This window comes from Lathamus discolor, chromosome 1, assembly GCF_037157495.1.
Source record: "Lathamus discolor isolate bLatDis1 chromosome 1, bLatDis1.hap1, whole genome shotgun sequence".
NCBI lineage: Eukaryota > Metazoa > Chordata > Aves > Psittaciformes > Psittacidae > Lathamus > Lathamus discolor.
In genome coordinates this window covers 42,296,825-42,312,936 of record NC_088884.1, presented here as the reverse complement: position 1 = coordinate 42,312,936, position 16,112 = coordinate 42,296,825, and the positions used below count along the sequence as shown (strand labels likewise).

Here is a 16,112-nt window from a genome sequence, read left to right as displayed (position 1 = left end):
TAGAGTCTTGGTGTCTATTAAAAAAATCCCTCTGAGTTCAGTGGCTCCTCTGCCTACAGAAAAGAAAGGCTGAAGTAAATAATGAAATTTGTTCTGAAAGCAACCAAGATCCTTGCACTTTATCATATTTCACTTTAAAGCACATTATTTGGGGGAGGGGGTGGGGGGGGTACAGTATCGAAAACTTTCCTTCACTTTCATTTAGTTTGGATCAGCCCTCTAAACAGAAGGGCCAAGGTCTTTGGCTGAGAGACTTTAAAAGAAAATGTAATGAAAAACCATCCCTCTGACCACAGCAAGCATTCTGGGTCAAGATCATCCAAGCAGATGTGTCAAGAACATTCAAGCAGAGCTCCAAGCAATGTATCAGTGGTGTCAGCAGAGGTGCAATGTTTCCTCTTTTGGAAACTAACGATTCTGCAAGAATATCATTACTACTGTATTCTGCATGATGGATTTCAAATCTAGGCACACATACGTCAGTTTAAGGCAGGATAAGGACTCAGTAGGCTTGTCTGAAACACCCTACACTGTGAAACAGAAATTGGTAAATTAGCAGACAAAGCAGATACAACAGACCTTTAAGGGACAGAGTACTATTGTTAATGGGAGGCATTTTGTACGTTACTGTAGTTCTGAACATTTTATAGGTTTTACACAGGGTCAGGTACATAAACAATACCGGAGGGTATTGCAAACTGTGCTATTTGTCTGCATGTTGCCTCACACTCATCAGCATGCCCACAGTGAAGCTCACCCTCAGGTTTCCACCCCCTGTCTCCAGACTTTAACAAGGCCAAAGCTGCAAGCATCATTCAAGGGCTTGGCTTTGCCTCCCTGCAGCAAGCGTTTTTCGAAGATACCAAGTAACCTGGATTGTGTCTCAAAGAAATGACCAGAATGAGACTTTCCTGGGGGTGGGCAGGGAGCTGGGGGGGTGGGGGGGAGTGTGCTGTGGAACACTAAAATTAAATGACTGGAGCAGTCAGGAATTTTTGGATATGTATTTTACAGATTTAACAACCATGCATATGGCAGCAGATGACAAATTTATCTGTTGATTTCGAAAACAGAAGAACCCTGCTGAGATGAAATACAGATAGATAAAGCAGTCTTTTCTGTGTTTTAAAAATGGTTATATACAACAAGTTGCCTACAGAAACCTGTTATTCAAACTGCTAGCTCCTAGCGCTCCCTACCATTTCCAATGTGCTAAAATTGTGAGCCCACACACCATACTGTAAACGGCGATCCATGCATTTGCTACTTACTGGCATTTATGTACTAAAGCCTGGAATGTTATCATACTTTTTAAATAACAAATTATAGTACATTGTGGGAATGGAAAATAGATACAGAGCACAGTATTTAACCTGAAATCTCTGCATGATGGAGCTGTATGCCTGTCACATCCAGCTTGGAGGAAGGAATGGCATGTTTTGTATGTGAGATAGATAAAGACATGGTCCTCAAGCAAATGAAGCTGATGGACATCCCAAAACTGGGATATTCCAGCTCATAACCAATTTCATGAGGTTTTGCACTCACCCACCTAGAAGAGTTTGTAGAGGCAAGGCCTATACCTGTTTTCTGTAGGAGGTCAAATTAATTCATTACAATGACCCTACTTTTTCTACTTTGCGCTACCTTCTGTAGCCTGTTTCCCCCGCTTTCACCAACACTTCAGCCACAGAACTTGAACTACTGCTTCCACACAGCTACCAAAAGCTCCCACTTTGTGCTTGACCTTTCATTTTGTGCTCACGAGGATCAAACACCCGGGTATCAGTGCAGACACCTGCCAGTCCCACAAACAGGCTACTGCCAGAACTCAGTAAAACTGTCACTTCATCTTGAAGCTACAGAAAGGTTAAAGAACTTGATAGCTCTGGAGCCATAAAAGGAATATGCACCTATTTAAAATGCAGATGACAGCTTTTTATAGGCTTTGAGGTAAGAAGCGTATCCAAGTGTCCTATGGACATTACAGCTCGTATGCTAAACCCACAAAAATTATATCAACATAGTTGCTTAGGCCCAAATCTAGCTCATAAGAAAGTAACTATACTGCATATATATAAACTGTGAAATTAGTAGAAAACTTAAATGCCAGATCAGTGTTAATTTTTAAAACTGAGAAGTGTTACAGCCTTAATTACCTTTTTTCTCCACTATTTTCCCTAAAGTCCCAATGCAGAAAACAGTCCAGTGACAATACATTCTGCAGCAATACAGCTGAGTCCTTCCAGAACACAAGATTTTTCTTTGTTATAGAATATGAGCTATCCAAGAGATTCAGCTTGACTTGTGCCTGGTCTGATCCAGGCAGAGCACAACCAAGGCATCCATGTCAGCCACTAAGTCAGCCAATATTTCCTAATTGGTCCATTTTTATTTCATTCATTTCCATTTAGCATATTTCAAAATTTGCTTTACTACCAACACAGCATAAAGAGATAGCCAAATTACTATTGGTTCTTGTGTTTTCCCATCACTTTAAAATCCTTTTTTTATTAAAATATTAGTCTTCTATAATGAAGTCAATGCTAGCATATGAATGATACTAAATAACTAGTAAGGATTCCTGAATGGAAGGAAGACTAACTAGATTTCTGTTTATCATCACGTTTACTTTAGCATCAGCCACACCACAGGAGCAGAGACTTTTAGCAGCTGCGGAGCCTTTGGTGGTTGTTGCGTAGTTCTACAGCTGGATAAAATACCCACAGATTGGCTTAAAGAAAACATTTGACCTTGAGGTACAACAGATGCTCTTTGAAACAAACATTCTCCTCCTAAGCAATCTGAAGAGTCAGTCTCTAGAAGTGAATCTGCAGGTATTAGACATGAAGGGAAAAAAATCCCTTTGAGTAAGGAGGGGGGTGGGGGAAGAGGGGAGTCAAGCATACTCGATTCCACATCAGACAATAATGGTTCAGAGAAGAGTTCACTGGATGGCAAGACTAATGCTAACATTTCTCAGCTTTTCTTTTGTGTCACACAAGGGTTGGAATTATGAGCTGGAGAAAGCCCCATGCTCTAAACCGGTTATCTCCTATCACACTCCTCTCTGTTTTTTCCATTATAAAAAAAATGTTCAAAGACATATTGTATTTCCACAATAATGTCATCACATGCTCTATCAGGGTATATTTCCTGCAATTCTCTGCACTTTAAATACCTATTATGTGTGATCAAATGACTTAGATTAACACATACAAATCTCAGGGGCACTGAAACAAAGTATCTGATTTTATAGGTCTAAAAATTGGTTAATTTATGTTGCCCATAAATTCTTCTAATTTTTATTTTTCCCAAAGAAGATCAAAATTATTTAAAACATTAGCAAGTAGATTTCATTCCAGAATTCAAAAAGAAGACCCAACCCAGCAGCATTTATCATAAGCCTCTTTAACAATAAAGTACATAACCTGCACTCTTATACATGATTTGAACATTAACAGCCCCCTGAATCTATGCAGTTATTCAAAGAGATCAGTAAATCTCATTTTAAGGCCTAGTATGAAGCACACCACAGCCACAGAACACTATCACCAGAATTCACTCTCTGCTGGTTGCCATCCAATGCAACCTTACATTAGATCCCAGGCACAAGAAGTATTACAGAGTTTTGAAATTTTAATAAACTGAGATTAAACAAGCAAACACACACACACACAAAAAAAACACCTTTCCCCCAACCCCACCACCCCCACCACCCTCCCCGGGGAAAATCTATGAACATAATTCCAAAATACCAATAAAGCATTGAAAAATAGAAGGAGGACCCAAAGATATTAAAAAACACGAAATTGAGGTTTATTAAATAAACATTAGAAAAATTTCCTGATCATAGTATGATTAAGTAAAGGAGATGAACTGGGAAGATGAACCTTTCGAGACAGTTGGAGAAGTGGGCAGATTTCCCTTCCCCTCTTGCAGAAGGGAAATCTGAAAGTATTTTCTGTATTGTGGAAGCATGAATTTACATGGTTAAAATACCTTGGGTACTGAAGAGTAAAACTGAAAGCACAAATTATTGGAAAACCAAATTATACAAAACTACTCATAGAATACAATAGGAAGGGTCTATCCACACATCCACTGTAAAAGATGAAGATCTTGAACAGTCTCAGGCTGACATCAGATACTTACTTTTGGATCAGCAGGTCTATGCCATGAACTCAGCACTGATAATGAGTAAAGCTTTTGCCAAACAAATTGCTAGACAAATTCATGGAGCTTTTGATATGAAATTACTAGGCAATCAAGCAGTATTTGAAAGGAAATTCCTAGACAATGAAGAAACAGGGTCCCATAACAGCAGTTCACTGTACTGCATTAGTGTGTAAGCACTGCGAACTGTCCTCAAAAGCATGTTAATTTCCAGTTTACTAAAAATCATCACAGAGTTTGCAAGTGGTTTAAATGTAATTAAATATAATTCAAGATAATCTTACCTTCTTTTGATCTTCTAGCTTATGACTTACTGGATTCCTTCCATGTTTGTTCATCTCTGAAGATAAATCCATCACATTCACTCCTTGCCCTTCAAAATGAAATCGGTTCAGCAATACAGCAAACTAATCCAAAAATCAGGGGCTACAAACACAGAGACATGGTGTTTTTTCCATCACACACCATCTCTGAACATCAGTGACTTGGAAAAACGACTAAGAAACCCATCAGTCGAGGTGAGGAAAACTTTGCAGTTCACTCTTGGGACTTTCCAAATCAACATAGCGTTTCAATAAGCTGATGCTTAAAGAAGACAAATATTCAGCCGCTACTTTTAACTCCAACTGTTATCTTTCTTCACAGGTTTCCATTTTACAGAAGGTTACATCCTGACTGTGAACCTGTTGAGAAAAAAAAACAAATAAAAAAATCATTAGGATTGGTTTGCCATTTGTTGTCTCTCTTTGTAACTGATTGTATGTCTTCCTCAGGTGTATATGTGGTAGGGATGGTTCTGGCATCTTGGTGGTTTTGTTTTGTTGGTGGGTTTGGATTTGGGATTTGGGGTGGTTTTTTTGGTTGGTTGGGTTTGGTTGGGTGGGGGTTTTTATTATTATTTTGTTCAGTTTTTTTTTTAAAGCAACTAATACTGGGTTTTGATTTAATATTTGGTAGGAGGAACCTCTTACCCCACTCTGCATCACAGTGGGCACACAGAATGTTCACTGAGAACAGCTAGTGAATTTCAGCTACACGCATCAAGGAAAAGTTAAAGGAAATAGAAGAGAAAAGGCTATTTAACTAAAGACTGCATAGATTAAAATTTTCCATAATCACCAAGTACTTCCTACTCAAGTGCCTTCAAAAAGTAATACTGATAGGGGCAGAGAGGGAAAACATGTAGTCTGAATACTGAGTCCTAGATGCTATGACAACTTTAAAAAAAAAAAAAAAAAAAGGAAGCTAAAAATTATCTCCCCCCAAAACTTCTCATGAAGGATGCAAAAGGCAGGGGAGAACAAAACAAAACTCTAAACAAGAAATCCTGCTAACAGCAAGAGAAAGAGCCAGTGCCTCTTCTGCATTTTTGACAATAAAATCATAAAATATTCATGCCTTCAGTGCAATTGAAAGGCAATTGTGTTTAAACTGAATTAACTGAGTAGATGAAGCCCATATAAACCTAATTTGAATATCATTTAAATTCATTTTAAACACATAACATTCATAACATACCTTCTCTAATGCATATGCAATAAAAAATATGTCTAGATAGCATATTGAATGTTGCATGCTAGGTCATGCAGTCTGTCTCTAATAAAATTACATTGAAAAGGTTATTTTCTCTTAAAAAAATAAAACTCAAACTTCAGTGGAGTCATTACTGATATTACTATCAGCTTCAGTTGTCTTTTAATCAGACCTAAGGTGCAAGTGTTACCCTATTGTAACTGATTCATACTTAGGCGAAAAACCATAAACGTGACGGCTGAGGTTTGCTTCCAAACAAAGAAATCCATATTTAGGCATCTACTGTAGGTTGGTTTGTTTTCCCTTTGTTTTATTGGGGTTTTTTGGTTGTGGGTTTTTTTGGGGGGGATGGATTTATTTTTTTTTTCCCAGGTGCATAAACCCGAGTTTCAGAGACGAAGTCTGTGAACTGACAATCAAGTGTGACAGTTTCTATGAGGATATGAACTAACCTGCATTTGCAATGGAAGCCACTTATGTTTATTAACAGAAGATGTCACTAGGCTCATGCCTTGCCAAACAACTCCTACTGCTTAGTTTTTGGCTTGGTTGTTGATGGTAGCTTGGATTTCTCTGCGTATTCTCACGTTTGCATTTTTCACCCAGGACTTAAAGGCAAAACATGCTGTGGTCCATTGAAAGCTATTCTTTTTTTGATAGTATTGAATTAAAACAACAACAAAAACAGAACAAAAACCAGACAAAACTGTAAAAACAAAACAAAGCAACCCCTTCCCCCCCCAAAAAAAAATACCAAAACAAACCCTCCCCCCCCCCCAAAAAAAAAACAACAAAAAAAAACAAGGATGCCTAACCTCACTACTAAAATAGCAAGCTTTCCTTTTGTGATCCAGTTACAAATAGGAGAAAGACTTAAGTTGTTACCACATGTTGGATGATTCCACAAGGGTGGGATAAACTCAACACGCAGACAATATCAAGGGACTGATCTTGATACAAGAAACACTGACAGCATGTTACCCTATGTCATATAATTTCTCCTTCATACCTAAGAGTGTTCCAACAAGGAATACAATTGTAGTTATTTTCAATACTACAACGTGAAGCACCTGTTCTTACCCACATTTATCTTCACATACATTTGAACATGATATCAGCAAAGGACTAATTGTGCAATAACAACAATTCAGTTGCAAAAAATAACTACAAGCAAACAGAAGATGCATCTGCCTTGTGAAATCATAGGAATATAAACAACTGTACACAAAGCTAGAACATGAGAGAACACATACCCAGAGAGAAGCTTTAGCCTGATACGCATCACCCAAACACAGCTTTAGCCTGATACGCGTCACCTAAGCGTATAACCAATTTTGCTTGCTATTCTAAACTACTGAGAATCACCTCCTCCTGAAAATACAGATACACATAATATTACAAATGCAGTCACCACAGTAGACTCAAATGCTTGGACAGCATCTTTCTATTCCTTATTTAGAGCATCCTGGGGAAGTCAGTGAAATAAGTAACAAAATTGTGATGGATGTTAACTGCCCTGAAAACAGAAAGCAGTCATTAAAACTGCACTATTTAAAACTCCCATAAACTTTGAATTTTTATTAGATTAAACTTCCCAAGGACATCCAGCTCTTCTCACCCTGTTTCCACAGGGACCAAGGTGCAGCAGGGCAGAGCCAGACATCACTGTCAGGCACAGACTGTTCCCACACCTACCCATGGCTTGACAGGCACAACCTCTGATTTAGTTTAGTTCTGTTTAGTGGGAGGTGTCCCTGCCCATGGTAGGGGGGTTCAAACTTGATCTTAAGGTCCTTTCCAACCCTAACTATTCTATGATTCCCCCCATTTGATGGTTTTGGGGATCTGCAAAATCCACAAGTCCATAACACCATGATGCAGGAAAATGAAACATGAGGTACTTCTGCAGCGATCAACATCTGGATTGACACTTACAACAATACTGAAGCTCAGGTAAGTCCAAACCAAGCTGTTAAAAAGCAGCAGCTTCTCTGGTTCAGTCCATGGTCAGACATGTAGATTATATTACTCCCCATGCCTGGCAATTATACTATACTAAGCAATTAAGCTATTCTGTGAAACTGTATGGTGTTTTCAAGCAAAGTTGGACAGAATGCAATAATTTTGTTTGGACTGCCCTCATTACTTTTAACATGCAAAGCACAGGGTGGCAATTCTTGCTCGCTCCATTCAGCACATTGTTCCATGGTCTTCAGCCTTTTCAAACAAACAGCTGTAATTAAATGCTCTTGGCTGGCAATTCTTTGGGTTTTTTTTTTTTTTGGTTTGGTTCTTGGTTTGTTTGCTTTGTTGCTGGTTTTTTTGGTTTTCTTTTTTACAGTGGCACCCAGTTTATTATTCAACATTTTAGTGGGACTTAACATACACACGATCCGAGAATAAAATATCCAAAGAGTCCTAGAAATCCTAATCACCGCACACTAAGTAGCATAGATTTTACTAGGTCATCTGAAAATGTAAAAGGCAAAATGAATTACAGCCCTTTTATAATTATATTCCCTTAATAGACTCCTCATAGTCACCATTCAATAATAATCTAATAATTTACAGATACTCAAAATAGTCTGTCAGATTAAGCATTTAGAACTGCAGCCACAGGCTTAAAGGAAGTGAGCAAGCTATCCAAGCTAAGAGCATCCTTAGACTTTCCTGTTAAAAACCACAATGAGGAAAATACTTCGCATAAATATTTCTCACTGGGGGTTAGTGACTTCCTCCTCTAGAGACACACTATGGAAGGCATTCAAGGTAATCATTAAGCTTCTGGTTTAGGTACCTCTGTTACTTGCCTAAACACAGGTGGACTTCACTCATGTGAAATGTGCCTGACAATTTTTTGTTTTACTTCACTATGAGCTATAGTTACTCATAGACTAGTGAGGAACAACACCAGATCCTGTTCTGATAACCAGAGCTACCTGGTTCTGTACTACCCTTATTATCAACACAAGTAGTTCCCAAAAAGTTTACACTGACACGATTTTGAGGAAGCAACCAGCATCCTCAAGCTCTCTGAGGCCTCTTCCCAGTATGGCTATAATAACTTACCCATACCAATAGACTTACAATGGCCTCAAAACCAGCTTACCTCTAATGATGAAAGCTTCTTAGCTTTCTTTGTAGTCTTTTCCTACAGGGAGAAAGCATTTAGGGTTTCTGTATGGGTCTAACTGCAAACATAATGATCAGGCACACAAAGAGTTATCAGGAAAAGAAGATGATGTTGGCTCTTAGAGGATTTGAGAGCAATGCCAAAGAGCAGTGCTTTTAGCCAGCATTCAGAGTAAGAAGCCGGTATCTGTTCTCTGCAAACATGTATGATAGCAGTGCCATAGAAAGGCTTGCCTGCAACAGATAAAAGCAGTCTGGGAAGGCAGCTGATAAGCCAACAAAATATCTCTAAGCAGTGAGGCTTGCCTACAGAATTATGTCTTCTGATGCAAAATTAATTCTCATCCAAACAGCCAAATATACTCCTGATGCACAGCAATGCAAAAAGCTGCAGTATATACAGCTCTCTCTAATCAATTCAGTTGTTTACACAGATTAAAAACAACCAAATATGAACAAGTCCAAAGATGATACTTCATTTGTTAAGTGCATGTGTGCCTGAAACATTTTTTATTATTTCTGTAAGTGGTGTCATCCTATCCTCTGCATCTCTTCAAAGAGCAAAAAACCTCTTCAGCACAGAATGCTGTGTTGGAGTCATCACATTATCAATGAGGACAGAATTACAATTGTTTGCATTGCTCCTGGCTCTAGCCAATGCAAATTAAAATATTTGTTTTCAGATGTGTACACATGAAAGAAAGAAGAAAAAAAGGGGGGAAGGGAGGGGGGAAAGGAGGGAGGGAGGGAGGGGGGAAAGGAGGGAGGGAGGGAGGGTGGAATCCAATGTTTACACTCCAGCAATGCTGTTCTACAGAGCACAATGCTGACTCTACATCATCAGACTGAATGCACAGGTTAACAGTGGCTCACACAATGACTTAGCAAGTAAAGTTAAAAATAATAAATATATATATGTGTGTGTGTATAAGGAGACTGTTCTGGATCCTAATATTCTCAGAAACCATTGCTTTAACTGGTACAGCAACTCGAATCCTTTTGGCTCTCTCAAATCCTTTTCATCTTTCATAGCAACCTATATCAAAAGGCTGAATGCTGTGCGGGCTGTGCACAGAATTTAGAGCTGTTAGTGTCAGTTTCATTTCAAACTTGGAACCAGTACCAGACAGGAATGCCTTCTCTCTTCCATCATCTAATTCTTTGGCCATTAAGCATGAGAGATAAAGACAGCATAAGAAAGGGAATACAAAGTATATTTTTTTTTTTACAGATACTCCAGTCCAGCCTTTTACTACAGTTTCTCTGAAGGATTTGATGTGAAGGATGACAATTCTCTTGCAAGCACAGTACTCTGTGCCAGAATATAAAAACTGAGCATCAAACCTAAATGAAATTTGGTTATCTTGCACAACACTGCACAACTGCTGTATATGTGAACTTCTTAGTGCTATATAAAATGTCTACATTTCAAGGTACCTTACAGCACTTCTGCAGAGGTGCTGCGCTGGACAAATTCCACCTTGAATAGTTACTTCGGCTCCATCTCTAGTTTCAGTGGGATATTTCTCCATTTCTATCCAAAGTTGTTTTGAGTGTTCCTCTCTACGGGAAATATAACCCCCATGTTCAAGAAGGGGGAAATGGAAGACCCGGGGAATTACAGACCAGTCAGTCTCACCTCTGTGCCTGGTAAAATCTTGGAGCACATTCTCCTGGATGGCATGCTAAGGCACATGAAAAACAACAAGGTGCTTGGTGACAGCCAGCATGGCTTCACTAAGGGGAAATCCTGCCTGACCAATTTGGTGGCCTTCTATGGTGGGGCTACGGAACTGATGGGCAGGGGTAGAGCAGTTGATGTCATCTACCTGGACTTGTGCAAAGCGTTTGACACTGTTCCACACAACATCCTTGTCTCTAAATTGGAGAGACATCAATTTGATGGATGGACCACTCGGTGGATAAAGAAGTGGCTGGATGGCTGCACGCAAAGAGTTGTGGTCAATGGCTCTATATCCGGCTGGAGACCGGTAACGAGTGGTGTCCCTCAGGGATCGGTGTTGGGACCGGTCTTGTTCAACATCTTTGTTGATGACATGGACAGTGGGATTGAGTGCGCCCTCAGCAAGTTTGCCAATGACACCAAGCTGTGTGGTTCGGTTGATACGCTGCAGGGAAGGGATGCCATCCAGAGGGACCTTGACACGCTTGTGAGGTGGGCTGATGCCAACCTTATGAAGTTCAACCATGCCAAGTGCAAGGTCCTACACCTGGGTCGGGGCAATCCCAGGCACAGCTACAGACTGGGCAGAGAAGAGATTCAGAGCGGCCCTGCAGAGAAGGACTTGGGGGTGCTGCTCGATGAGAAAATGAACATGAGCCGGCTTCAGTGTGCGCTCGCAGCCCAGAAAGCCAACCGTATCCTGGGCTGCATCAAAAGGAGTGTGACCAGCAGGTCGAAAGAGGTGATCCTGCCCCTCTACTCTGCTCTTGTGAGACCTCACCTGGAGTATTGTGTGCAGTTCTGGTGTCCTCAACATAAAAAGGACATGGAACTGCTGGAACAAGTCCAGAGGAGGGCCACGAGGATGATCAGGGGACTGGAGCACCTCCCGTATGAAGACAGGCTGAGAAAGTTGGGGCTGTTCAGCCTGGAGAAAAGAAGGCTGCGTGGAGACTTCATAGCAGCATTCCAGCATCTGAACAGGGCCTATAAGGATGCTGGGGAGGGACTCTTCATCAGGGACTGTAGTGACAGGACGAGGGGTAACGGGTTAAAACTTAAACAGGGGAAGTTTAGATTGGATATAAGGAGGAAATTCTTTCCTGTTAGGGCAGTGAGGCACTGGAATCGGTTGCCCAGGGAGGTTGTGAGCGCTCCATCCCTGGCAGTGTTCAAGGCCAGGCTGGATGAAGCCTTGTGTGGGATGGTTTAGTGTGAGGTGTCCCTGCCTATGGCAGGGGGGTTGGAACTAGATGATCTTGAGGTCCTTTCCAACCCTAACTATTCTATGATTCTATGAAGTAGATACAATGTCTCCTCATGAAAACAGTATAGTGTATTTTTCAGATTTATATTTGGGAAACAATAGGAAGAATATTCCTTTTTTATGTACATGTTAAATAGTTTGCCATATTTGTAAAGTTTATAATTAAAGTGTACTTATTTATTAGACTGCATGTGCATCAGAAGAGCTACCTTGTGAAAAAGGACAGACACATACTCTGCAGAACCTGCCAACAATTCAAATGAGATATAAGAAAAAAGACAGCACTGAGCTGCAAGTGAAGGGGAAGACAGAACACATATTCTCATATTCTACGTATAGTATGGAAAGAGTGGGCAAGAAAATACAATTTAATCAAAAAACGCAAGGACATCTGTATGGACCTTTAACAGTTTTCTTGCATAAGGAAACTTTTCAGTTAATGGGACAGAGAAATTTATGAGGCTCATGAGAAAGAGAAAGACTAATTGAAAATAGTAGAGAGATTGCATACCTTTGATATTTTGCTTCCTAGGGAGCTATTAAGCCTTCTTTTCTGTTGCTTTTAATTTTTGACTGGCATGCTGGAAAAAAAGAGTCAACTGATCTGTGCCTGAGCAGTGGCTGTTCTTCTGGGATTTCTAGTCACCTACAGCTATTGCTCTATACAGATTGCCAAGACACCTGCAATCCCAGACAAACTACCAAATACTTCTTTTTGTCCACTTTACAAAATTTCCTGGAAGAAAAAGGCGGTGTGGTTCTGGAAATAACTTAGATATATGGTAGCTCTATGGAAACTAATACATCTGGTATTTCTCAATACCTCACTTATGTTAAACCTTTGCTACCACTCCATGAATGGCAGTGCTGCCCAATGGGAGATGTGTTCTCTCTGGTTCATAGGTTATGAGTATAAGAAACAGGAGCATACAGTAAAGTTCAACTTATATTGCTGTTTTCAGCAATGTATATATTCAAACATAAATAGCATATTGAGTCACTCTTACACAAAACCATTAAATCCACTTTCCCTACCTTACTGGAAATGAGGACTTATACTCCCCACTTTGATAAACCTAAATCCTTAGATCTTAAAAATACCATTACATCACACAGCCTCTCTTGGTCTACTGTAAATTACTAAATAACTACATTGGATCAAAGAGCCAGCTGCATTTCAGAACCAACTTAACTCTATGCCTGTTAAAAGTGATAGAGGAAAAAAAACATACCTATCTTTGCAGAACATATCTCGGACAATTTCACGGGCACTTCAGAAGTTGCCAGTTAATTCTTTCAGTAGTTGTTTAGTAGCAGCCTTCTCAAGTGCACCCCATGCCTATCCCAAGAAATTACATATGGGTTCTGATTAAACATTGCAAGCAAGGCCCCACTGCACCTGGTGCCTCAGTATTCAATCCATATCCAGACTGGTCTCTTGGAATAAATTTGATTGATTCAGATAAATATGTGGCTGAAAACAACAAACAGCTCCTTAAGACTGTAGAGCAGAGATACAGCTGACCAAACAGGACAGCTGTTTGAGAAGGAAGGGAAGATAAAAAGAAAAGGGAGGAAGGGATGCAAAACGATTACAAATATTTTTTTCCAGAAACAGAATCAAGTGATAAAAAATTGTATTCAAATATTTGAAGACAAAAAGCAGCAGTAGCTGGTGTCATCTTAACCATGAAGTAAAAAGATGACCTTTAATGGTGGAAGCTTATTAGTCTTCACAATCACAGAATCACAGACTTGTTTGAATTTGAGCTGGGAAAGACCTTCTAGGTAAGTTAGCTTCCTGATCTGCCAGTGAAGAATAAATTGCTACAGTTCATTTTCTAATGCTTTATTCTGGCATTACCTTAAACTCCCAAGGGACACAGCTCAGTGTCTCTTACAGGAGACTTTTAAACAACCCAGTAGATCTGGATGCTCTAGGACGTTTCTTAAAGGCTAGGCATATCAAATTTTAAGCTGAATTTGCTTTCTTCAAGCAGTGTATACCAGTCTTTTCCATTGCAGGCAATTGCTTACTCCATGTATTTTTACATACTGATTGTACCCTCACAGTTTTGAGCACAATCAAAAGTTTCTTCTGTCAATATGAATATCTAAGCAAACTCTTATTTAGGCTCAAGCTTGGTTTACCTAGTTCTTGATCCACTTAAGTAAAACTCAAACATATCTTGAGAATACAAAATAGACAACTGCATATCATATCAAGATGTCAAAGCACCTTCTCAATTGTTCCCGAGAACCTCAAAACTGAAAATACATTCAAAGGTTACATTAAAAAAGCTTTAACTAAAAATAACATGGGGCTAGAAACAAAGGAATACCTAGACAGCCCTAAGCTTTACTGAAACCGTGTAACAAAAAAGGGTTTGAGGTAGCACTTAAGAAATAATCATTATGGGAAGTACACGGCTTTGTGTCTACTTAGAATAGAGCACACGTCCACTTTTGAACATCATAAATTATGTCTCAAAACAGTAAGGTGCTCAAAGTGCAATGTCACACTGCACTTGTAAACAGATTTGCATCTCTAGGAAGAACAAAGTACCCAGTCTCTGTGAGACCATCTTGGGTGGGATTCATCTGAGCAAACACAGATGCTTAAGTCTGAACTAATGGCTCGGTGGTCTTTCTGTAATTTGAGGAAATAAACAGGCATTTTTAGAATGGAATTCTCCTTATCCAAAGTAGCTTAGATGAATCATGACCTAAAAATGCCTACCTCTTTCCACTGCCTGCAAAAAGACAACATTTTGACTATATAAGGCTCAGACCTTGATGACTGATGTGTCAAATCAGGTGAAAGGAATCTCTTCCTTCAGACCACACTTCTTAAGGGAAAAAGCACAAGGTTGATACATTCAAGCAAATGTTAGGAAGTAATAAAAAAAAGACTGAAAACATTAATGCCTCTGATCGAGCCCTGCTGAGGCAATTCTATACAAGTAATCTACCAGCCTTTAGCACCTCCTCATTCAAAGTGAAGAGTGGCATCTTACTATGGGAACATCTGATCTTTTCTGGTTTGTTTTGTCACAGCTGAAATTTTGCTTGCTCCTATAAGTGAGCTACTCTAGGGGAGCTATGGATCTGCTTCTTTCACAAACGTTGCCTCCAACAATTTCTTCACTGAGAGCTATTCCTCCTCTTCCTTAGAAGGTGAATTTTGACTTGGCAAACAGATTTTCAAGTGTCTTACAAAAACTTACCTGATTCCTTTTCAACAGGAAAGGTACAGATACACCTCACCTCTTGAGTACTCCAAACCCTATCCTGTTTATTTACATTAAATAAAATATCTTGTATACCTACATAAATCAATGATAAACCTTGTGAAGACAAAAAATAGGCATTTCACTATTTTCTGCTGAATGTATGAAACAGTTTTGAGAGTTTGTTTGCCTCTTAATATGCAGGTTATTTTGGGTGAGGTTTTTTTTTGACAAAATCTTTCTTAGTAGCCTTAGCTTGTCCTATTTCTGTAACATAACACCATGAAGATCTTTTCCTTTTTGCATTATACACGTTACCCACCTTGAAAAATATCAGTAATTGTAACAATCCTATGACTCCTACCTGTATAGATACCACTCCTTATATCTCAGTAATATGGATTCTTGACCTAGCTACACATTCTCTCCTCACCCGTATCCTGTGTTTATATTTAGAGGTTGTGAGATTTTTTGTTACATAGATCACAGAAATTTCAAAGGCTCTACTTGGAACATGGTTTTATAACATCATTTGTGATATCTTCTACTATACTAATGTTGTCTCTAGCATTCTTTTTCCTCATTTCTAAGCACTTTTTAACATGATAGATTTTCTTCAGATCCTGAAAGCAAAGCTGTAACAGTGAATTGCCACTTGTTACTCCACTTTACCCAAGTTAATTACATTAAGATCTATTATTTAGAAACCTTTACTTTTCCTGCTTTTTGTCCCCAAAAGGGATTTAACCAATCTTGAAACATGAATTTTTTAGACTGTTCTTAAAAGCAAGAACAACTGTAAATACGACACTGTTTTTTGCCTTACTAATGCAACTATTTGCATTTACATCAGAGGTTACTTCAGTGTGAAATTCACCCTGTGAAGAGGAGTAGCAGAAGACATCCATACCACTGATGATAACTTTAGCTTGCCCCTAAAGCCTAGACAACTCAAGTCTGATTAAGACCTGTGCAACACTTTGGATTTCAAGAAACACACTTGGACAGTTGATAGTTGCCTGTTTCAAACTCTGGGCTTTGCTAATGTTTAGCATTCTAGGAACAATGTATTAATCCTCTCTTAAAAGTA

The 16,112-nt window shown here is 39.2% G+C and overlaps 1 long non-coding RNA gene across 1 annotated transcript in view; it reads right to left on the bottom strand.

Annotated features, from left to right (window-relative positions):
- Positions 1–16,112, bottom strand: part of LOC136007112 (uncharacterized) — a 162,009-nt gene that overhangs the window by 59,688 nt on the left and 86,209 nt on the right. The window contains exon 2 of the long non-coding RNA XR_010609478.1: positions 4,461–4,859. This is a non-coding gene — a long non-coding RNA (uncharacterized LOC136007112). The remainder of the gene's footprint in view (positions 1–4,460; positions 4,860–16,112) is intronic.